Source organism: Podarcis vaucheri (genome assembly GCF_965113315.1).
Source record: "Podarcis vaucheri genome assembly, chromosome: 1".
NCBI classification, from domain to species: domain Eukaryota; kingdom Metazoa; phylum Chordata; class Lepidosauria; order Squamata; family Lacertidae; genus Podarcis; species Podarcis vaucheri.
Window position 1 is genome coordinate 48753126 of NC_138759.1, and position 24946 is coordinate 48778071.

The 24946-nt window shown below is 44.5% G+C and overlaps 1 long non-coding RNA gene across 1 annotated transcript; it reads left to right on the forward strand.

Moving 5' to 3' along the window:
• Window positions 1-182: 182 nt before the first annotated feature.
• LOC309535067 lies at window positions 183-7936 on the forward strand. The gene is made up of 2 exons (XR_014221002.1): window positions 183-525; window positions 7507-7936. It is a non-coding gene; the product is annotated as an uncharacterized lncRNA (long non-coding RNA).
• Window positions 7937-24946: the final 17010 nt, after the last annotated feature.

The following is a 24946-nucleotide window of genomic DNA, read 5'->3' on the forward strand; positions in this document are numbered from 1 at the left end:
ACATTCGTATGTTCAGTGAAAAGAGGGATGCCTACCATGAAAATGTTCCTTGGCCCACAATTTTGGAAGCATGTTTTTGGTTTCACCTCAGCCAGAGCAGAAGCAGCTGTCCCAGAATCCAAATACCATTTCCTGGCTGGGCCACAAATAGCCAACTTGTGTTCAGAGTTCTGTAAGTTTACAGCAGACCTTTGCATCTTACCATCACCTTTCTATAAACTGTCCCCTGATGTGTGGGGCTCTGTTTGCATGCACACAACTGTGGGAGTCATACCCCCTCCCACCCCGCCCAGCTTGATAGTCCATACATTTCCAATTTGGGTAAATGCCAGAACTTTGTTTGCCTTGCCCCCAGCCAATTGGCACTCTTCCTTTTGGCATGAGGATCACATCCTGTCCATATGATTGCAGTGTCACACACGCCTTGCAGCTGCAACAGAGAAGTAACTCCAGTGTGTATGAGTGTGATGGAGGCCTGAGTTGAAATAGTAACTTTGCCTGTTGCCCCAAGTGTTTCACTTTCTGGTATTTATAACCAGAAAGTCCTGGGTTGTGCAGAACGGTCCTCAGGAGTGATGCATTTGTGAGACTAAGCCAACAGCTTACTTGAAGCAGATCCCATTAAGCAACGATGAACCATTGGGGCCAATACGTTTTACCCATCATTTTCCAAACTGCAAAAAAGATTGCTGTTTTTTAAAAGCTGATTTGTTGTGCTAGGGCAGGGGTCGGCAACCTAAGGCCCATGGGGGCCGTTTAACTGGCCCACGAGCTGCCCCCGAACCAAGTTGCCCGCTCGGTGGGTCCCCATGCGCTGTGCTAAACCGGCACAGCACAGCACTGGGACTTGCTTCCACGGCACCAGAAATTGCATCTGGACATGCGCAGATGCCGAAAATCATGTCTGCACAGACACAGACGCCAGAAATTGCCTCTACGCAGACGTCGGATCTCCACTGGAGTGAACTGGCTCAGGCGAAGTAAACCTTGCCGACCCCTGTGCTAGGGCAACAGAGCAACATGATCCATTTTAAGCGGAGAAATTTACAGTATGCATGTGAATCCCTCCTGCAAAATCCTGAAAGGCTAGAGGCACCTAGGATTGGACTTGGGCTGCACACTGGAATAAACTGGATGGGGAATCTTCCCTGAATTGCCTTAGATTAGAAGCTGTTATTCTTGGCGTTGTTTTATTATGCGATCAGAGAGAATTTTATGTTATATGGTACACGTCTTCAGGCACAGAGGGGGTGTTTCCTCCAGTGTTTCATTAGAGATTCATATGGATTATTGCTTGGAAGCTTACATACCAATTTGAGTAAATTTCATCCTATGCATGAAGCATTTGCTAGGAAGAATGTTTTAATTACAAATGCAATCTGAAATTTAAAGGTTTAAAACCTTGTTGGCTGCTTCGCCTTGGGCCTTTGAGAACTCTAGCTTAGCAGAGCATAACACATAATTACTGTGAGCCTAGGGAGTAAAAAAAACCCAACCCAAACCATCTTCGCAGGAGAAGAAAATCTTGAGTGACTTAATAGAAAAGTATTCCCTTTAAGGACACTCTCCCCCACTTTTTTTTAAAAAAAGGATGGCCTCCGTCAGTGTGTCTCTGTGGAAGCACAGTACTTACAATCTCTGGGGATTTCTTTGTCATTACCCTTGAGATATCTCCTAGCATAAGTCTGAGAGGAAATCCACAGGGATCTTGAGTTACTGAGCCACACATTTTGATACTGTTCAGACCCGCATTGTGGAAGATCTCTTGTCTTGCTTCTGCCATTCTTTGGCATCCAATCCACCCTACTAAAGCAAGTATAAGGAACCTGTGGCCCAACAACATCTGGAGGACTAATACTGGCCTAATTTGGCAAATATAAAAGGCTTTATTCAAGGGTGTGGTGTTATTATGACATACACAAAAATATGAATTCCGCCCCAAATTTGTAGATTTTTAATTCCTAGTGGAATTATAAGTAAAGGTAAAGGTACCCCTGACCGTTATGTCCAGTCGCAGATGACTCGGGGGTTGCACGCTCATCTCGCTCTATAGGCCGAGGGAGCCAGCGTTTGTCCGCAGACAGCTTCCAGGTCATGTGGCCAGCATGACTAAGCCACTTCTGGGGAACCAGAGCAGCTCACGGAAACGCCATTTACCTATTTATCTACTTGCACTTGACGTGCTTTCAAACTGCTAGGTGGGCAGGAGCTGGGACCGAACAACGGGAGCTCACCCCGTCGTGGGGATTCAAACGGCCAACCTTCTGATCGGCACCCTAGACCACAGCGCCACCCATGCCCCTTAGTGCAATTATAAGCTCTGTTTAATATAAGATGCAACAATTTAGCTACAAATATTTTTGACACTAAATATCTGAAATCATGACACTCAACTGGGGGGGGGTGTAAATGCTTGGTTTAAAATTTTTGAAGCGTTCACAGATGCAGAAATAACTTCAAAGCCCGCAGATGTCTAATAATTTCAGGCCCCTCTCTTTGCTTCAAAGATCGATCAAAAATGTTGCCATGCTCACTCAGGTAAGAGCAGAAGACACCACAGAAACAAATAAACAACATAAACCATATATCCTAACATATATTTTAAGTAAGAAAGTATGCCAACAAAACAAAAATGTCACCCAGTCCCATTTTTTTATTATTATTACGCCGGGCTGTTTTCTGAAAAGCTCAGGATCCCCTGTGCCTGTTCCATATTAATTCAGCTCCACGTTTTCCTGAAGTCAGCTGAGAGGGGAATAGCTCCTGCACTGCTGATGGAACTATCTGAGTCAGACTGAGGAATATAAACCGAGAGAGTATAATTCAGCATCTGTTATGTGGGACACTGGAGAAGAAAAGGGGTCTCTCTTGATATCGCCCTCGTGTTACTTGCCAAGTTCTTTCTCGTACAGGATGAGCTCTTTCCCTGTCAACCTACAAACCACAATGCCTATGTTGTACTTCCATTGACAGAAGCAGTGTGTCTCTGAATGCCAAGTTGCTTGGAATCATAAGCTGAGAGAGTGTTATTGGACTGGGGTGCTGCCTGAGGTCTTCCCACAATCATCTGGTTAGCCACTGCAAGAACAGGGTGCCCAGGCATGATTCAGCAGGCTCCTATGTTCCTTCTTAAGAGGTATTTGTCAAAGGAGCTTTATCTGCTCATCAGGGGCTGTGAACAAGCTAATTGTCCTGGAATGGGCTGACTAGGGAGCATATGTTCTGTGCGATCTTTCCTTTTAGGGAATCAGCACAACTGTTTTTTTTTAATCCAGATTCAGAGAATGCTGGGAGGAAACTCTCTTGCTAAAGCTGTTGGGAGTCTGGCCCTGAGGTGATTTCCGTCTGAAACCATATGGAAACAGCCCTACGATGAACCAGCAAGGCACAAATGTAATAAATAATGCTGAAGAATATTGTTGCCCTTTTCATATTGAGTCAGACTTGTGCATGTGGTGACCTTTCTGGAGTAATGTATGCTTGTGTATGCGCCCCCCCCCATGAACATTTCAGCATGATTTTTAAAGAGTCAAAGCGAAAGAGCATTTGTAAACTAAATTTAATAAGTTAATGTAGATTATGCATGTAATGAATTTCTTTTTCCAAGAGGAGCCCTGGCCCAGACATTTTTGGAGTGCCTTGAAACAGGAAATTTAGAAAACCAGTCTGAAACCAGAAATGTTAAGATTAGTGATACAGATTTCCCAGGAAATATTAAAAAGGTAATCTGCATCAGGAAAATTTCTGATGCCCTAGAGCAGGGGTGGCCAACTCCCAAGAGACTGTGATCTACTCACAGTTAAAAATTGGCAGTGATCTCGGGGTTCAGGTCAAAGTTGAGCTTTTTTTAGGAGGGAAAGCCCTGTTTTTGGGGGGGTTCAGGTCAAAGCTGTTGAGCTTTTTTAGGGAGGAAAGCCCTGTTTTAGGGGTTTGGATCAAAGTTGTGGATTTTTTTTAGGGGACCGAAAGTTGTTAAGGGGATCCAGTGATCTACCGGTGATCTACCAAAGACGTCCAGTGATCTACTGGTAGATCATGATCTACCTGTTGGATGTGCCTGACCTAGAGAGTTATGTAATTAGAATGTTTATTTAACTTGTATTTAGTAAACAAAGCTAAATGGTTAAAATTCCCAAGCTTACCTAATATTCAAATTGAAGTTGACATCTATTAATTGTTACTAATGAACTAACAGTGGCCAGGGGGTGTGAGGATTGCTGGAAAAATAAAGCATTGGGGAAAAACAGGTTTTGGAAAAATTTCCATCCCATATCCCTGGATTAGACAAACTAGGCAATATTTTGAGTTTTTGTAGAATGCATAAGCTTATCCCTGTACATTTTTTCCTCAACGAAATGTGCTGTTGGCTCATAGGCAGGAAGAACGTATAGTTGTCGGGAAATGGCTGGAGGCCATATGGGAGGATGCACATGCTGTGTCCCGGAACACTGGAAACTTGCATCTTTTTCAAACATCATCATCATCATCATCATCATAAATTATTATTATTATTATTATTATTATTATTATTATTATTATTATTATTAATTTATTTATACCCCGCCCTCCCCAGCCAAGGCCGGGAGGATATTAGTATGAATCAAGATGCCTTGCATGAGCCACCGAAAGATGCTTTTATTCAACATTTTATTCTTTCCTGGCTAGAGAGCCATCAGCAAATCCTGGGCTCAGCTGAAATACAAATCACAGTACCTGGACATTAATTAATAAGAAAAAAAATAGTCTTTGTGAAAAGCGGATCATTGTCTTCTGAAAGAAGGAAAATTAAATCCTCCCAACCTGGGCATAGCCAAGGGGAGGCACGGGGCAGCTGCCCCCCAATCAGTACAAATCAATACAATTCTGAGGTTCTGCCCCCCCCAACAAAAGCCTGACCCCCCTAAGAAAAATCCTGGCTATGCACATTTCTCCCAATTAATTTAAGGTCATCAGTTTAAAACAATATTATACAAAGTCCCCAGAAATGCAGGATTGCCATTACAACTCCCCCAATTGTTGCGTCCAGCCCACTGTAGGCTGTGGTTGTCTTACACAATGGCCTGTCCTGTATGCACTAAGGAAACTGGGGTTGCTTCCAAATGACCTGTTTATTGAGCATTCATCCTGATTTGTTTGTACAAAGTTCGGGAGGGTATTACACAATGGGAACATTACATGCAGGAAGGATTCTCCCACACTTTCCTCTGCATTTTTGCCACCTTTATTGCAAAAAGTCAGATGGGGAGTGGGCTTGTTGTGCAAGACCACCAAATCAGCTTCAGTTGCACAACCTGAATTCGCCAGGATGGGATTGAAACCCAGCCTAAAATAGCAACAGCCTGGAAGCCCCTAATATGTACTTGCTTCTTTAAATGAAGAAACAGTAATTCAAGGCCAGTCAAATCTAAGAGAAATCGTTTCCCTTCTATATAGTGATTTAGTGACTTAGTTGCCCATCTTTTCTCGAACAAAGGACAGTGATATAACATACAGCTTAGGAAATAAAAAATAGCTTGAGGAAAGTCATTGCATATTTCAGAGGAAAGGGGAAATAATGTAGTAAAAAACCAGCTTTCCAAGTTCCATTCCCAGCAGTCTATTTTTCTGCCCAGAGATCTCAGATTGCTTTTTTAAAATGCAAGTTTCTACTTCTTAAGACTGCCAAAAAACAGAAAACAAAAACCACCTTGTGAAATTCTGCAGAAAGCATGTTGGGGATGTGGGGGGGGGGGAGCAAGATTTGCAGAAGGTTAAGGGACAGACTTCCAGCCATGCAGAGTTCTTTGATATTCCCTAACCATAGTAGAAGTAGAATGAATCATACCTTGTAATCAAAGTTGCCCAATTTTTACAAGCCGTGTTGGTTTCCCCCACCCCCAAGGAAGGGACATATGAAATTCCATGTCTCTGGAGCTGATTGAGGAATTCCTTGGAGAATAGAACAGGTTTTGGTTGATTCAAAGACCAGGTCCTAGAAATGCAGAAGATGTACTCTGGTGCTTCTCATTCAGACACGATAAACTATTGTTGAGCACTACACAAATCCTAACATGCTCTTTCCTTCACATTTGTAAGTGGCAAGTCCTATGAGAGGTGGTTGAAAGAACTGAATACAGTTAGCACAAAGAAGGACTGATTAAGACGTGTTCATAGCCTGTCAGGTAGAAGATGGAGCAAACGTGTTCTCTGCTGGGCCAGAACCAATGGGTGGCAATTGCAAGGAAACAGATTTTGGCTAACATGAGGATAAACCTCCAAACTGAAAAAGCGGTTGAATCATGTAACGGGGTGAGTGGGTTGCCTTCATTGCAGGGTTTTAAGGAGAGGTGAGATGGCCATCTCTTTGGAAGGCTGGCTTAAAATTACAGACTTCTGCACTGAACGAAGAGTTGCCATTAGATGTTCTCCAAGGTCCCTTCCAATTCTATAATTATACAATTTTATGATGGCAAAAGCATTTGCTTCCACTTTCACCCAACTGCAGCTTGTCATTACGCCAGAACAAAGAACTGTAGTTAGCTTTAACAATGGTTTATCCAAACATGCCAGGATCGTAAACGATGGCTTGAAGTTGGCTTGTTTCAGCAAATTATTGTTAAAATTACCACAGTTCCCACTCTCAACATAGTGGTAAGCTGTAGTTCATCAAAAATTGTTCATGTGCTATATATTAAGAACTATAATTACTCATTATTATGAACTATAATATGGGACACGGGTGGCCCTGTGAGTTAAACCACAGAGCCTAGGACTCGCTGATCAGAAGGTCGCGGTTCGAATACCCGCGATGGGGTAAGCTCCCGTTGCTCGGTCCCTGCTCCTGCCAACCTAGCAGTTCAAAAGCACATCAAAGTGCAAGTAGATAAATAGGTACCACTCTGGTGGGAAGGTAAACGGCGTTTCCGTGCGCTGCTCTGGTTCGCCAGAAGCGGCTTAGTCATGCTGGCCACATGACCTGGAAGCTGTATGCCGGCTCCCTCGGCCAATAAAGCAAGATGAGCACCACAACCCCAGAGTCGGCTACGACTGGACCTAATGGTCAAGGGTCCCTTTATCTTTATGAACTATAATATAGTGCTGCATAATTTATGGTCTACTAAATTTGTGTGTTTCCAGGTGCACTAGGTGCTATGAAATACTAGCAGCAGAAGCAAAACACAGAAGCTCTATCCTCTAAAGCAGCTCCTGGGAACCTCTTGACTTTTCTGAAGTTCCACCAGGCATTGCCCCAGCATCTGCAAGATGTCCTACAGAAGCATCCCACTTGCAAAGTGTCCTGCACAACCATTTCACAAGTGGCCAGGCAGAGATCTGATAGACTCTTCCATCCTGTTGGGTCTAAGGGGCTTCGATAGCCTGGGGTGAACTTACTGACTGACTCTGCTGAAATTCAGTAGCTGTGATTCTGATCAAGCACCCTTGTTTCCCTCTTTGCTTTACATACTGTTTTGGAATATCTGTTAATATATCTGAATGCCTTTCTTTCTTCTGCTTTTTCCTCTTCAGAAATCTTGTATTTGCAAGCACTGAAGATGTGAAACAGCCCTGGAGCTGCTTTATGCCTTTATACCTTGATAGTACCATATCCATGTCGGCCCCCACAAGTTGCCTCCCATCTCTCTGTAAATCATAGAGGTACACTTTACAGCATCTCAGACTAACCTGTCTCTTGATGCCCTTTGAAGAATCTGCTGTTAACCTGATGATGCCCTCTCTACACATATCATATCATGTACCAGGCTCCCATTTATTTATCCCCCAGGCAGCAGCAGTGGCGGCTGCTACCACAGCTTTCCCTTTCTGCTGAGAAGAAGGACACACAAAGGAGTCTCAGCAGCTGCCTAAGGTTAAAAAATTCATCATTCACCCACCCATAAATGGATGTTTTTCTCAGTCTTTTAAAGAGTCACTGTAAATAAAAACCCTCCATAAGTCATGTTTTGTGTGCTTTCTCGTTGTTGGCTCCCTTTTTGTTTGGAAAGTGTTGTCGCATGAAAATGGTTATGGCCTTGTGAAGGACCAGCCTTGCATCTCTAGTCAGCCAGAGTGGATGTTTACAGAGTTTTTAACTGGCCTTAAGGTATGACACAGGGACGCGAGTGGCGCTGTGGGTTAAACCACAGAGCCTAGGACTTGCCAATCAGAAGGTCAGCAGTTCGAATCCCCGCAACAGGGTGAGCTCCTGTTGCTCGGTCCCAGCTCCTGCCAACGTAGCAGTTCGAAAGCACGTCAAAGTGCAAAGTAGATAAATAGGTACCACTCCAGTGGGAAGGTAAACGGCGTTTCCGTGCACTGCTCTGGTTCGCCAGAAGCGGCTTAGTCATGCTGGCCACATGACCTGAAAGTTGCACGCCGGCTCTCTCAGCCAATAAAGTGAGATGAGCTCCACAACCCCACAGTTGGTCACGACTGGACCTAATGGTCAGGGGTCCCTTTACCTTTACCATTTTAAGGTATGACACTTGAACACTGATAAACTCTGTGCCCTAGAGTAAGAATGGACAAGGTCCCCCCCCCCCACGAGAGCTGCATTATCTAGGAGGTGATCTCTTGAGAGTCACCTGTCAATGGGCAGTGGTAGAGTTAGTAGTGGGCAGGAAGAATGAATTAGTTTGAATTAAACAAAACAGGTGCTGCTACCACCTAACACACCCCACATTCACCGCCACCTCCACTCCACACTGGTTCTCTTTCTTCCTTAAGAATCTCACTGAGAGCCAGTGTGGTGTAGTGGTTAAAAGCGGTAGTCTCATAATCCGGGGAACTGGGTTCGCGTCTCCGCTCCTCCATATGCAGCTGCTGGGTGACCTTGGGCTAGTCACACTTCTCTGAAGTCTCTCAGCCCCACTCACCTCACAGAGTGTTTCTTGTGGGGGAGGAAGGGAAAGGAGAATGTTAGCTGCTTTGAGACTCCTTTGGGTAGGATCTAATCCAAACTCTTCTTCTTCTCTTCTTCAAGGGGTGGTGGTGGTCTTAAAAGAGGAAACAGTGTTGGTTACTGATGATCTTAAGAGAGAGAGAGAGAGTGGTGCGCAATGAGGATAATGAAAGAGAAACGAGCCAGCAGGTGCTGCGATGAGCTTAGCTGTTTCACGCACCTATGATTTTGCAAAATGGAGATTATGTGAATATACTCATGTAATACTGCTATTTGGAATGAATGAAAGGGTGGATGAGCATTGGAAATAAATGAAACCGCTACAGGGAACATGGCCCTTGCTGATGGCTATCTTAAATAAACAGGATTTAAAATATCGGATTAAGGAAAACAACATTGCTTGGAAGACACGTTGCATTTCAGGACAGTTGCCAAAGGTGATGACAGGCCTCGCAGTCTGGGGACTGTGTACAATTAGCACATCTTGTTTGCTTGCCACATAGCCCTTGCAATCCAGAAACCACATCTACAATCTACACATCAGCCAGTAAAAGACCATTGCAAGCAGATATATTTTGAGGAGAAAACCTCTGCAGCATCCCCAAGAGTAGCTCTTGGTGTTGCTAGACTGGCCAGTTTCACCAGAGCATCTGTCTTGGGTACCTATACTTCTGCAGAGCATGTGTGAATGTGTGGGATGGTTGAGAATTCTTGAATGAATAAAATGAATAAATTGTTTTTGAAAACTGCTGCTGCCACCCTGGTCTCCTCCAATTCTGGGTTGCATTCATGACAGAAACAGGAGCATCTTTCCAAAGGATGTTCTGTGCTCCCCATGGTTGGGAGATGCTGAGGTTTCCAACAAGACTGAGGGGTGCATGTGGACACAGGTTGCCCACTTCTAGACTAGAGAGAGTGGGTGAGAGGTCCAAGTGCAGGACCTCTGTGTGGACCAAGAGTCATGATAATAGGACCATAAGACCCTGTTGGGTGAGAGCCAGAGCGGGAGTGTCTGTGGTACCCCAGGTGAGAGATGGGATGGGGTCCCTGAATGTTTGGAGACTGAGTCTTAGACCCAAACTATGGGAAACACCATCTAGAGCATGTGGATGTTTTGTATATTACTTTTTTAATTTATGTGTTAGTCATTGTTCTCACTCCTGTTGAGTTTTCAGCTGTTAAATTAGATTGGCTAGTGTTGCATACAAACTTATATGGATTTTTTTTTTGTATTTATTTATTGACATTAATGTTTTGAACATGTAATTGTTATACATAATTGTTCACTTGATGGGCACAATTTTGTGGAAAAGTGGCATACAAACAAAAAGGAGGAGGAGGAGGGACCCTCACTTTTTCAGCAGATGATGAGTTCCATTCTAAGGGCACAATGACTGACGTTCTCTCCCTGCCACTGATAGAACACTTTAGAGAGCACTAATAACTTCCCCTCCTGTCACTTCCACTAGCAATACTTTTCAGCATCAAACTTTACACAAATTGCCTGCAGGCCATCAAATGCAAAGTAATGCACCAATGAGAAATCATTTGAAGTACATACATGTGCAAACCGGTTCCCTATCTCACACCATGTAGTCACCTTCAGCTTGCACAGCCCATTCATCTGAGAAAGGCTGCCAGTTCTAATTGTTCCCTTGTTTGCCGTTGCCCATAGAAATCCTCACAGTTCCAAACTTTGCTAACCCAGTAAAATGGTCTGAAACGGACTTTGGCTCTAATTCTGGTGATAAAAATCAGAAGCTGATCTCAAGAACGTCAGCACAGAAGTGAGGAATTTCATCACCTCTCTTCTTGTGCTGCTTCCTTCCTTCTGTAAGTGATCTTCTAAAGCCCTGTGCTACAGAAGAGGGAATGCAAAACAAGGCATTCATTTGTGGGGAAAGAACTGCTGCATTCTTGCAAGAAAGGAGGGGACAAAAGGAAACACTGACCGCTCTGGGAAAGACAGCTATTTTTAGCAAGACCTACTAAAACGACGAGGCTTCTGCTCAGAGAGCATCCCTTCAGCAAGATCTCTGACTACATGAGCCATGAGATCAGAGCCATAGGCTTCCAAGTCAAGAGAATGCGTAATGCTCCAATGTCTTCTACCATTAAGTATTAAGCTGCATATGGGGCAGGAGGGGCGGGTGGGGGGAATTTATCAGCAAGCTGGCAGCAGGATGGTTGTTTACTTCAACTTCCTTGCACTCAACTAGAGGAGCAGGATTATTAGTATTATTATTTTAGTTCTGTGTAAGCCACCACTCCTTCTAATAGTGGGTTGTGGGCCCTGATGACTATGGAGTTGTAACGAGCCCACTCAGAAATGAAAGGGAGATATCAGCATGTTAGGTGGGGGGATGTTTGCAGAAGCAAATCTTCTTATGAAAGCAATGTATGGGGGGGGGTAAAAACACCAAACTGAAGACTTTAGTGTGCTTAGTAGTCATGGAATGTTGAGTGTCATGTGGAAAATGGGAGGAGAAATGGGGTGCAGGGAGAGAAATGCTGCCATCAGAGGGAATGGCTAGCTAGAACCCAGAACAGGATATCTCCTGTTAGGCAGGAGGATGCAAAAGCTGGATTGTCATGTTCATGGAACAGTACAGGATTCCATTATACCACTTGAAATTGACCCAGGCTAGGGGCTGCACCAGGCCATGGATTGTGGACATAAACATTTGATCATTTTAACGTTTTTTGTGGTTAGCTATGGAAAATTTAAAAGGGACGCAGGTGGAGCTGTGATCTAAACCACTGAGCCTTGGGCTTGCCAATTGGAAGGCCGGAGGTTCGAATCCCTGCGACGGGGTGAGCTTCCGTTGCTCGGTCCCTGCTCCTGCCAACCTAGTAGTTCGAAAGCACGTCAAAGTGCAAATAGATAAATAGGTACTGCTCTGGCGGCTTAGTCATGCTGGCCACATGACCTGGAAAAACTGTCGACAAACGTCGGCTCCCTCGGCCAGTAAAGCGAGATGAGAGCCGCAACCCCAGAGTCGTTCGCGACCAGACTTAACTGTCAGGGGTCCTTTACCTTTACGGAAAATTTACTACACTGTTGCATGATCCTAGAGTCACACAAAAGCAAAGATCATGAAGTGGAATAGTTAGTTAGTAACACTTACCTTTCCTCTGAGCTTTCCAGGCACAGTCCACATTTTAAAGCTCTGTGTGCTTCTTTTTTGTTCTGGAACTTCCACTGTGAAAACATGCTCTTTAAAACTGAATTGGAGCAAACAGCAATCTGTGGATCACATGAATAACTGTTTTAAAGAGTGGTTTTTTGTTGTTTTTTGCAGGAAAAGCTCTGGAGGAAAGGGGGGGATGGTGCTTGGACGCAGAGCTTTAAGGCATGGACTTGTGCCTGGAAAGCACAGGGTCAAAGATAAGTGCAGATAAACACTTAGCCAACAATTGTAACTTTCCCCATAAATAGCATGCAATCTGCCATCAAACAATGTTCCTAATTTATTTATTTTTAATTATTAGGATTCATTTTTCAGTTTCTCTAGGTGTTCTTTCAAGTGCCCCCTAAAAACCCCCAAATACCTGCTTTGTTTAATCCAAGCCAGTCCATTCATTTAGGCAAGATTTACTAACTGGTCCTTTTGAAGGACATCTAGCTTTGACCCCGGGTGCCACACAATGGTTTGGAGAAGCTCAGGTAAGCCACAGTTCCAGAGGACTAGAAGAATCCCATTGCTTTTGCCAAGCTGCTTCTGTTGTAAGTGATTTCAGGGTTCCTGTGCTACACTTGGCTATATTCCAGCCTTGGGGGGAGGGGGGAGTCAGAGGTTCTACACACCCACACACCCCTCCATTCAGACACACAAGAGGTCTTTGTTCTAATTCAAGGGCAGACTCCAGTGGGCCATGGGGCAGGGCTGCTCTGTGTGCTGGTGAGGGGACATGGCCTGAGGAGAGTGCCAGGTGCCAGGTAGAGAGGCCTCAAGGCCCTCATTAGACACCCAGGCTTGAAGTTTTAATTGCATTTGAATCTGTCCCTTGCTGCATTCACCTGAGATCAGGCTTTGTTGCTATGCTCGGTGTGCAGGTGAAAAGACAGTCAGTTGCCTGAGTGACTGTTGTGCCCAGTTAGTGCCTGGATTAAAAAAGCAGCCCCTCTTAATCCTCTGTGCTCACCACTTTGACAGACACTCTTGCTCCAGGATCAGGTCCTTTGTCTCCTGCCCTCCCTCCGACTGCTCCTTTTGTTGGATAGTAGGCTAGATCTGTGCTTCATTGCATTGGCAGTGGTAGAGGTGCGATGTTTTCTCTCTGTTCTGAACCTTCGTTTTCGTGTTTCCTCGGCCTCCTGCTGCACAGCTCCCTCCAGTTGGCCTAATGAAACTACAGAAGACTGGCAGGTTCCTACAGGGTTCTTTTGCCTTGCTTTGCCAGATATGCTGATGCGCCAAAGTCCACCCTGCATATTACAGTGTGAGGCAGAAAGACAGGCCTCGGTAAGCAGGTGAATGATGTACACAGAAGAAGCTGTATTCCAGAGGTGGGGCACCTCAAGGCTGGGAACCAAATTTGGTCCTCCTGGCCTCTGGCCACACCCTTCACAGGCCCTGCTTTGCACCTGAAAGGTTTTGGCCAGGTTTCAATGTGTCCTTGAACTTCTTTAACACTTATTTTGCCTCAGGCCCCAGCCGCCACTGGAATGTGGTCCCTGAAAGGTTGCCCAGGTGGGAATGTGGCTCCTGGCACTGAAAAGGGTTCTGCAGCCCCAGTGTGTACAAACCCATTGAAAAAGTTGACACTTGCAGTTCTACTGCCAGTCTCAATATTTTAGCCCTAAATTTAGTGTGTTCTCCGTAACATTTAAAGAGAGCCTAATAAGGCACTAATGAATGAAAGAAGGTCTGAATAGGTAACATTATTTTAAGGAAGATAACAGTGTCCACCCACTAAGCAACTCTCTACATGCGAGAACATTATGTTCTCCTCCTTCTGTTCTGTTCACAGTCTGTCTTGCAAATGGAAAGGCCCAGACCACCTGCTTTTAAATTCCTTACCATCCTCTGTGTGTTCTAACAACACCCTTTTAGCATTCTGGGCCTCATTTGAGGTGGCTTTTTTTGTTTTGTTTTGTTTTCGTTTATTTTTTATTTTATTACAATTCAGAGCCACCAGAAGTTTTATTTATATTGCATTGCCTAGAACAGTAATTGTTTCAAAATGCTTTTTGCATTTGTTCCACAGTTGGAGCTGTTATTTACTTAGAGATAATTGAGATTAATAAATAAAGACATTTGTTTGAGGTTGTTTGAGGGTCCCCCCCCCAATCTGGGTTCTTCTGACAGCATAACAACAACTTCAGTGCTCCGCTTCCTCCCAAGAATACTAATTCTGCTTCTAGAGTCCTCCTTAGCATGAGGTCTCTGTAGAAACCTGTCACAAAGTCTTGCCGTCTCTGGTTGAACTGGGGGAAATCATTGTCGATAAAACTGCCTGTCTTATCTTGAACCAGATCTTTGGTCCACAGGGACTGGGGACAACTTTCTGAAGTCCCAGGTAAATGCCTTTCCCAGACTTGCACTAACTGAATCCTTTTGTCAGCATCGCCCTAGAGCCAGTGCGCCAACTGGACTCATGCACCTCAACCCCGACTGGGCTAGGCAAGCTGGGTAGCACCGCCAGAGACCTCCTTCTCGCAGGAACAGGTCACAGTGCTGTGGACTCACAGCTTAGAGCTGAGAGCACCGGATTCACTGTCTCAATAATTCAGTCGTTGCGCAGCAGAGTTTTTCAGAGTCTTGCAGAGTATAAACCACTCGGAGAGCAGCTCTGTAGAATATCTTCCTTTTATTCTGTAACTACAACTATGATACAAAACTATATACAGAGCTGAATATTCTAAGCATAAATCAATGCTACACTGAGAGTCTGCAGCTGCTCTTAGCAGCAATCTTATCGCTAGGATCTCTAACACTCTCACTCTCTCCGATACACTGACTGACTGACTCTCTCTCACACACACAGATATGTTGCTGGGCAGAATAAGTAGATAGGCAGGACACGCCTCCTTCTCTCTGGAGAGTCAGCAGAGACCATCAGGAGATGATCAGGAGATTCTTGGGTATGGGAGGGGTGAAATCTCCTCACCTTTAACGCCTGGACTGGGAAACCAGTGGCCTTCGCCTGTTGCTGAGCTACAACTCTCATCCTCTCTGACTATTGGCTATGCTGAATGGGGCTGATGTTGGAGTTGGAGTCTAAGAACATAATGTATGGCCCTAGGGGCCCCAGCCTTGCTTTAACCGTAGATGTGAGGGATTAAACCTGGCATGCATTCTGCTACTGAGCTATGGAGCTTCCCCACAGCTTATCCAATCTTCTGTCGCTCACTCTGTGTGTCTCCCTCTACCTTCCGGCTAAGTGTGGCAATTTCTTCTGCAAGCCTTCCTGACTGTATGTGCTACTGCGACAGTAAGTCTGCCTCAGTGCAAAGACTGCTGAGATTCTGTACTATTGCTGCCTGGGTTGCTGTGCTTGTTTGATGAGCTGACGGCTACATCCCAGAAGCAGCATGTGGGAGTCAAGTTCCTTTGGCGGTGGGTGCGACTGTCTGGGGAGGTGGAGAGCTCTTCTTCATGGAGGGGAGTATTTAAGCAGAGGCTGGACACTCCACTTGCATCCTGCATGATTTACATCCTGCCCTGAGATGGGGGCTTGGACTAGATGGCCTCCGGAGGGGATGCGGGTGGCGCTGTGGTATAAACCACTGAACCTACCTCTTGGTTTTGCCAATAGGAAGGTCAGCGGTTCGAATCCCCGCAACGGGGTGAGCTCCCGTTGCTCTGTCCCAGCTCCTGCTAATCCAGCAGTTCAAAAGCATGCCAGTGCAAGTAGATAAATAGGTACTGCTGTGGTGGGAAGGTAAACAGCATTTCCATGCGCTCTGGTTTCCATCACGGTGTTCCATTGCACCAGAAGTGGTTTGGTCATGCTGGCCACATGACCCGGAAAGCTGTCTGTGGACAAATGCCAGCTCCCTCGCCTTAAGCGGGATGAGCACCACAACCCCATAGTCACCTTTGACTGGACTTAACTGCCCAGGGGTCATTTATCTTTTACCTTTAGAGGCAAAAGAGTGTGGAGCAATGGATTACCTTTGTTCAGTAGGCTGCATTCCAACCACACATGCAATCAGCTCATGCATCTCTCTGTCCTCCATCCAGGCAAGGATAATCTAAACGTTAACACTGTTGAGGCTATGACCTGGCCAGGCAAAAGCGCTTGAAGATGGTATGGAGCACAGCCAGTGAGAGGGTGTGGCTTGGAGAGAAGGGACAGATTCTGCAAAGGGATGTGACCTGGACAGAGCTCCGAGGATTGGATTAAAAGGGATATCCCCGCCCCTGCTATGGAACTAAGCACAATGGCACATACACAAAACAAGTTACATTCTGGGAGGAAGCTGGGATGGAAGGGCAGCATAGGGGAATAATCCTCACTTACTTCAAATAGAAAGCTACAAGTCTATCTGTGCAAGACAAGCTCTGAGTGATCACTATGTGTGCTTGTAAACAGATGTGTCTTTGTTCCATAATTGAGTGTATTTGATGAAACAAGCCATGTGATTTGAAATTTAGGGGTTTCACCTTGAACCAAAAGCAGTTATGTGCATGAGAATGCAAGTTATGTGTACCGGAACACCCATGGACTGCTGGATCCGGGGGGGGGGGGAGGGGAGTGTGCACATATTTGTAGGACATGCCCAAATTGCCAGGGTCTTATTTTAGCAAACTACTGAATGCCTTATGTCACCAAACGACGAGCTCTGTATTGCATGCACAATAAAATATTCAGTCACCATATGTTTTGTTCAGAGGTGACAGAATGGGCAGGCAGTGGGGAGATAAGCAACAACCCCAAACATCTGGAGTGGGAAGGAAAATGTGTTACTGACCTGAACAGTTTCCCAAAGTCTGATAGTGTTTGGTCCCAAAATATAGTCAACAACATGACTCAGAGCTAGTCTGCATTACTGCAAAGGACAACTCCTGGGTCTTTTCCACAGCAGATCTTGTGGTAACTTTAATCTGTTTTAGTATTTTAACTCTTGTATGTTTTAAAATATGGTTGTAATTTTTTCTTGATTTCACTTGATTTGTAAATCAGTTTGAGGTGTTGTTTTGTTTTGTTTTTGACAAACAAGCAGTGTATAAATTTTACTAAACAAACAAACAAATGATCTTTCAGGCCTCAACTTCTTATCTAACACAGATTTATCAAATTAACAGACATGGCAATCGCTACCAGTTCAACAGCTAGCAGGCAACTACTCTTGGGGCGCTCCTAGACTGCCATGATTTTCAGGTGGGATTCAATCAGATGCTGGAAAATTCAAGTTGTGCAGTTAATGGCGATTTGGTGCTCTTGTGCAACTAATCAGCTCTTCCTGCAAAACCCAGACGTTTTGCTGCAAGGAAAATGATATTAAAACACACCAGAAAGTGTTGAATATAAGTAATGCCAAACAATCTAAATGCACTTCATACACGCTCCAAAGTGCCCTGTCCTTAGGACGATTTCCAGTATCTTATATTAAACAGATTTGGCCACCTGAGCATGGATCAGAGCTTGGCTCCCAACAAACAATGCCCATCTTTTTTACATCAAAGATCTCAGTAATGAGTTTGATGTCGCATCAATATTCTCTTGATTGTTCAGCTCATCCTACTTAATAAAAGAGAGTTTCAATTTTCCACAGAATTTAGCAATTTTGTCTCCACAGTGTGAACACAGCATAATCCCAGCTCTTCTCTGTATGTAGCTTCCTGTATTGCATTAAAGTAGGAGATGAAGATCTGTATGCATTTGAGAGATACAGGTCTGGAATATATTTGTTCAGCAAGTGAGATGTATCTGGCTGTGCATCCCCTCCCACCTTTGAAAAAAAGCAATGCTTCCTTCACAATCTGCATAAGAACCATATTAGAAGAGGCCAAGTTAAATACTTCTGCCTTTAGTTTAAAAAACGATGCACTGAACTTCTGGAGCCTTCAGAAAAGCAATATATCACAACAGCCAAGCCCTGAACATCCTGCTTGTATTCCATGTTGATCAGAATATGCTATTATTTAATTTTAGACACTGTAGTTTTACTATTTAAAAATTAACAGAATTTTTTTTAAAAAACAAAACAAAAAAATTAAAAGTTAACAAAAAAAATTAAAAACAAAACAAAAAAACAGACATCTTCCTGTATTTGAGCAATCCTTTCGGCAGTTTTCACCTTCCATAGGTACCCCCCTGGATGTGCTGGTTCCTGCCTGTTCTTTCGACAGCAGGACCCAAAATTGAACCCTCTGTCTGGATTGCTGAGCTGACACATGATGCCAATTAATGCATGACCGGAATGCCATTTGATGGGAGATGATGTGATTTCCATGAGACACTGCCACTGTGAATTTCACAGCAGCCTTGTATGAAGCATGTGTCATGTGCCGTGGCAGAATGAAAGAAAAGACTTTGAGGGTGGAGGGCACAGGAGGGGCAAAGAGCACCTTGGTTTTGAGAGACAGTGGGTGCTTCCAGACCTAATGACATGAGAAGACCCTGCTAGATCAGCACTGTGGCCCATCTCTTCCAACATCCTGTTCTCACAATCGCCAACTAGATGCCTGTGGGAGGTTTGCAAACTACCTGAGCCCAAGAGAACTCTTCCTTCCTGTGGTTTGCAGCAGCTGCTATTCAGAAGCATTACTGCCTCTGACCAGGTAAGTGGAGCAGAGCCACCATGAGCTAAATGTGAAAAACGGGTCATTTAGATATCCCAAATGGATCATTGCCAACAGCTGGGGGTTTTTTTACATAGCAGATTTTCCATGGGAAGGGTAAATCTGGATTAAATGCCAGAAGTGTCCTGTGCTGCAAATGATGATGATGATGACGACAACAACAACAACAATAATGGGACGCAGGTGGCGCTGTGGGTTAAACCACAGAGCCTAGACTTGCTGATCAGAAGGTCGGCGGTTCAAATCTGTGACGGGGTGAGCTCCCTTTGGTCGGTCCCTTTCAAAGTGCCCATCAAAGTGCAAGTAGATAAATAGGTACCGCTCCGGCAGGAAGGTAAACGGTGTTTCTGTGCGCTGCTCTGGTTCGCCAGAAGTGGCTTGGTCATGCTGGCCACATGACCCGGCCAATAAAGCGAGATGAGCGCCGCAACCCCTGACTTGGTCACAACTGGACCTAATGGTCAGGGGTCCCTTTACCTTTACCTTTACTCTGTTCTAATGCTGGACTAGATGAAGATGGTGGTGGTGATGATGATAATAATAATAATAATAATAATAGTAATAATAATAATAATAATAATAATAATAATAATAATAATCCTGTATTCCGCATAAAGCACCTGCCTGAATGTACCCCTCCAAAAAAGAGAGAGAAAAATGTTTCTCTCTTGAAACACTAGAATTGGACAAGTGAGCCAATTAAACTGGTTTAGTTCAAACAAAAACAAGTATTTCTTCATGTACTTTACGGAAGCCTCAGCTGTAAGGTGCTGTAAAAAGGCCAGTAGCTTAAATGGCTTTTTAAAAGACCAGGCCTAATTAAAACAGGAGAGCTCTACCAATAGCAATAGGATTGTCTCACAGCTAAATGAAATGAAGAAGAAGAAGAGTTTGGATTTGATATCCCGCCTTTCACTCCCCTTCAGGAGTCTCAAAGCGGCTAACATTCTCCTTTCCCTTCCTCCCCCACAACAAACACTCTGTGAGGTGAGTGGGGCTGAGAGACATCAGAGAAGTGTGACTAGCCCAAGGTCACCCAGCAGCTGCAGGTGGAGGAGCGGAGACACGAACCCAGTCTCCCAGATTACATGACCGCTCTTAACCACTACACCACACTGGCTCTCCGTATTCAGAGGCTGCAGAGATGGCCATCCCTCTTGCGAGTTGTCGCTGGCATTTGAATATCCAGGGTCTCAGACAGGCTGCTTTGGCTCTTATCGATCACCAGGGCAAATACAAGTTACTCTCTGCAAATACCATTTGCCTTATGCTACTTTTTAAAGTCTTCCCCACGTCTTCAGCTCTGAAATAGCTACCTCATATTCTCTCTCTCTCTCTCTCTCTCTCTCTCTCTCTCTCTGGCTGGGAATTCAGTTTCCCCTCCAGGGTACTGAAGGCAGCAGAGTGAAGATAACAAGGCTTGTGTGATCACTGTGGAGCCTGCATGTAAGCAGCTAGAGGAAAAGAAGATGGAATATTTACAAGGCACTCTATTGGCTGAGTCAAGAAGATGGTGTATTGATCTCATGGGAAGGGCTGCAGCTCAGCGGTAGATGCATGCAGAAGGCCTCCATGTACCTGTCTTGAAACTCCCTGGAGAGCTACTGCCAGGCTGAGTGGACAAGACTGAGTTAGATAGACCAATGGTCTGATTCATCTTAAGACAGTTTCCTTTGTACCTAGGTCCTGCTTGACTCCAGGATCAGTTTTCTGTGGCCCTTCCTTGCAAATGAGGATGCTGCCTTTGTACAAGAACCAGCAGAGAGGTTATATTGGCTCCATCTCAGCCTGACTTTCCTCCTCCTCCTCAGTACTGACTCTGGGGAGCTTGTGGTCTAAAAGCAAAACGGCAACCCTGCTTGTTTCTCACTCAGTTGTGCGTTGTGCACACAAGCTGGCATTTTGTTCAGGGAAATCTCCAAATCAACCTGTCTTCCTACTCCTGTTCTGTGGCTGAGTAACAGACATTAACAACTGATGGCAGGAAACTGAACACGCAACCGCATGACAAAGGCCGAGGGGACTGGGATAGTGTTCACAGTCTTTCTGGTGATTTGAGGATCCTCTAAAAGACGGCACATAGCCTTGTATCCAATTTCCTGTTCTTCTACTACTCTGTGCATGTCAGCTGAAGCCACTGCCTGTCATTATCAGACAATCCATCATATTAAAACAAGGGGGCTAGGGAAATGAATGCCTTGTAGCTTTTGAAAAGACATAGGCCCATGAAATTGTAATTCCATCTCATGCTCAGGCATGACTCCTGCCCACAGTGGGCTACTAGCTCTCTGTACACAAAGGGTGCTTCCATGCTGCCACTGTTTCCAGGTGGAATTTGAATTTCACTACGAATGTCCCGGTCCTCAAACACTCTGCACTTCACTCGGGAGAAAGCTGTACTCGCAGAGCTCAGGCGATGCCGGATTTTGGCATCAATGTTGGCCCTTATGGAAAGATAGCTACCCAGGTAGGAGAAGTGATCAATATTTTCCAACATTACACTATTGAGTTGGATTTGTGGCGCTACAGAGGGGTTATTTTGTGCTTGTTGGTGCAGCACTTAGGTTTGCTGGATGTTGAGTGATAGGCCAAGATTTTGGTAAGCTTCTGCGAAGCTATATAGGATGGTTTGGAGGTCATCCTTTGAGCGTGCGCACACTATGTTGTCACCAGCATACTGAAGCTCTATGATGGAAGTTATGGAAAACTTACTCTTTGCTCTTGACGGCTTATCTCACAAGGATCATAGGAACATTCAAACCCACTCACCACAACAAGGTTATGATCCAGCGAGTGAGGTATTGGTAGTAAGCCTTCTAGAAATACTGTGGTGATGATGTGTGCGTTTAAGGTTCAGTCAATGGGCCTCCTTCATAATTTATAATAGCAATTCTTCTCTGGGAAAGAAATTCCCACCCCTCTTTGCTCAGCACCCCACAGGGTAACATACATAAAACTCCTTGCACGTTTCCATAATGGAGGTTAGCGGAGTGACTTGTCAGAGCGAGAACAAATTTGCAGCTGTGATTGCATTGACGACATTGAGGTTTTAGGTCTCCACCTTTCACGGTGAAAATTGCACTTATAAAATTAAGCAGCAATTTCACACATCTTGATATACTATGAAAATGATTAGCCACGGCAGCAGCTGGAGAGAGCGAAAGGGGGAGGAGCCTGCCATGATACGGTTCCCTCGAATGATTTTTGTTTTCTGTATGAATTCAATAATGCCAGGCTCTACAGAGGAAAGGTGTGTATCTGCTCACAGACGACGTCACTTTGGATGTCAAAGTCATAATTAGTGGTGGCAAGGCAGGTTTTCTGCAGCTGGGGCTAACAATTCTGACCCTGCAGATGCAAGCACTAGGGAAGAATGGAAGAATTGGTTGGGAAAATTCACATTACGATAACACATACCTGAATTTTGGTAACATAATCTCTGTTAAGAAAGTTTGTTCGGCAATACATTTTTTTCAGATGTGGGTCAGACATGAGTTTGTTGATACTACCTAATAATAATAATACTAATAATAATAGGGGCCAGATGTCAGGCAGCAATGTTCAAGGCCATGTTAGGGAGGAATATGTGTATGTTGTCTGGGAGGAAGCAAGACCTGTTTTTCTCAGGCAAAGTGTTACTCAGGAGGTATCAGAAGGAAATGTTTCAAAATTGATGAATGATGATTATAGTTAAGATAAAAGAGGATTCACTCTACTTGACTATTTTGAGGACAGGTTGTAACAAAGTATAAAAGCCATAGCAGAAATTGGTAACTGAACAGGTAATGTGTAGGGAGAAGGCATTTTGAAATTATAAATGGAAAAGTTATTTTATTGGGAGCAGCAAAGGAGGCAGGAAAATCGGGGTGGGGGAGAGTCAGCTTTTAAATCTGTATTGAATTTGTATAGAAAATCAATTAAATAATTGGAACAATAATAATAATAATAATAATAATAATAATAATAATAATAATAATAATAATAATATGCTGCTCATCCGAATGGGTTGACTCAGCCACTCTGGGCAGCTCCCAACAAAATATTTAGAGCATCAAACATTAAAAACTTCCCAATACAAGGCTGCCATCAGATATCTTCATTTATTGCATTCAGATGTCTTCTAAAAGTCAGATAGTTGTTTATTTCCTTGGCATCTGATGGAAGGGCATTCCACAGAGTGGGTACCACTACCAAGAAGGCTCTCTGCCTGGTTCCCTGTAACTTCACTTCTCACAATAAGGGAACCATCAGAAGGCCCTCAGAGCTGGATCTCACCCCAGTGGGGGACCACTGAAACAAGTTCTAATGAAACAGCTTCTATTAATTGGCTGGCCAGCTTTCACACACACCCTTTTTTTCCTTGCAAAGTTCCTATTGCTTTTAATAGTTTTGAGTCAAACAGGAATTCACCAGGTGAACGTTTTCAGAGTATGCCAGAAAAAGTCTGTCTATAATGGGAGATGTCCATCTTGCACAGCTCCCGTTAAATAGCAGTGAGACCAGACGCTCTTGCATGCATGCAATAAATCCGCTCTATGGCTGCCTCCACGGCTGCCTCATATAGGCCTCACAAAGTGCCCAGTGCGCTGTAAGAATCCTTCTTAATAATAACCCAACATTGAATTACTCCTGCGCCGTGTTCCAGTATCTAGTGCTAAAACTGGAAAAGGCAAGTAAGTGTCATCGTCACAGGAAACTGCTGTGCTGAGATGAAGAGGGAGTTGGAAGAAAACAGAGAAGCGAAACTGCTCATCCCTTTGGCGCTTACATTTTAAAGATTTTTTTTTTTAAAGAAATAAGCAAAACCACAGCTGCTGCTGTTATTACCTTAGACACATCCATCAAGAAAAGGCATACCGAGAGACAGGCAAAAACAGAAAAATTGGCTCTGTGCCACAGATCCACTGAAACAGTCGTAATACAAATATCTGCCATATAAATGTTTATATCCCAACACCCAAAACGAACCATGACTCCCAGGTACCAGTTCATGGTTTAACAGGTTAGTGGCTTCCATCAGAAATCTAAGAGAAAAGTAAGATAGCAGAGAAGGAAAAGGGGACTGGACCTGACATAGAGCAACAGTGAGACACCAGGATAGGAATGGGTTTCCAGCTAAGTAGTGCAGCACATCATTTGCATGCAGAAGGTCTCAGGTACCAGGTAACCCCTTCCTGGCTTGTTGGGCCTACCAAAACCTCCCAGGGATCTACCAGTAGATTGCGATTGACCTGTTGGACATCCCTGAGTTAGAGTGTTGGACTAGGACCTGGGAGACCAGGGCTGAAATCTCCACTTGGTGACCTTGGGCCTGTCACTCACTCTCAGCCTACCCTACCCTACAGGGTTGTTGTGGGGATAATATGGGGGGAACTATGGATGCCACCTTGAGCCCCGTGGAGGAAAGGTGGGATATAATAATTGAATGAGCTAGCTAGCTAGACAGACAGATAAGATTGCATCCAGGGGATTCAACGAGATGATCCTCAGGGGTTCCTTCCAGCTCTACCATTCTATGAGTCTAGGTTAATTAAGATTTGATAGAGTGATTAATTCTTACCTCTTTCTATTTGTTCATCTGTTGTCAAGATTCAAAAGCTTCTTTGGGGGTTTGCAGAGATGGTGCCTCAGGATGCGTCTTGATTAATGTTCTGCCTCTGGTATTTGGATGGTGGAAGATGCTTCTACCTTTGTGGGCTCAGGTAGGGCTTTAGCGTCAGCCAACTTCCTGGAAAAGAGCCAACCAGCATTAGAGATGCCAACCAGCATTAGAGATGCAAAAGCCTATCAGGAGTTCTCCATTCTGTGTCACAGCAAAACGCAGCATTTATCAAGGCTTGATTATGGCGAAAAAATGCATTTTAAAACTGCTTGAGAGCCACTGGCTTGAGAGCCAGTGTGGTGTAGTGGTTAAGAGCGGTAGTCTCATAATCTGGGGAGCCGGGTTCGCGTCTCCGCTCCTCCACCTGCAGCTGCTGGGTGACCTTGGGCCAGTCACACTTCTGTGAAGTCTCTCAGCCCCACTCACCTCACAGAGTGCTTGTTGTGGGGGAGGAAGGGAAAGGAGAATGTTAGCCGCTTTGAGACTCCTGAAGGGGAGTGAAAGGCGGGATATCAAATCCAAACTCTTCTTCTTCTTCTTCTTCTTATGTAAGAGTCTCCTTTAATCATTTACACTCTGCAACCACTGGGACAGAAAGAAGATGCAATTCTAACCAGTGTGTCTGCTCTCGAGTGATATGGACTCAGATAATATTGGTGCTTTTTTTTTGCTTCGGGCCACTTTGGAAAAGTCTATTATTGCGATTGGGTA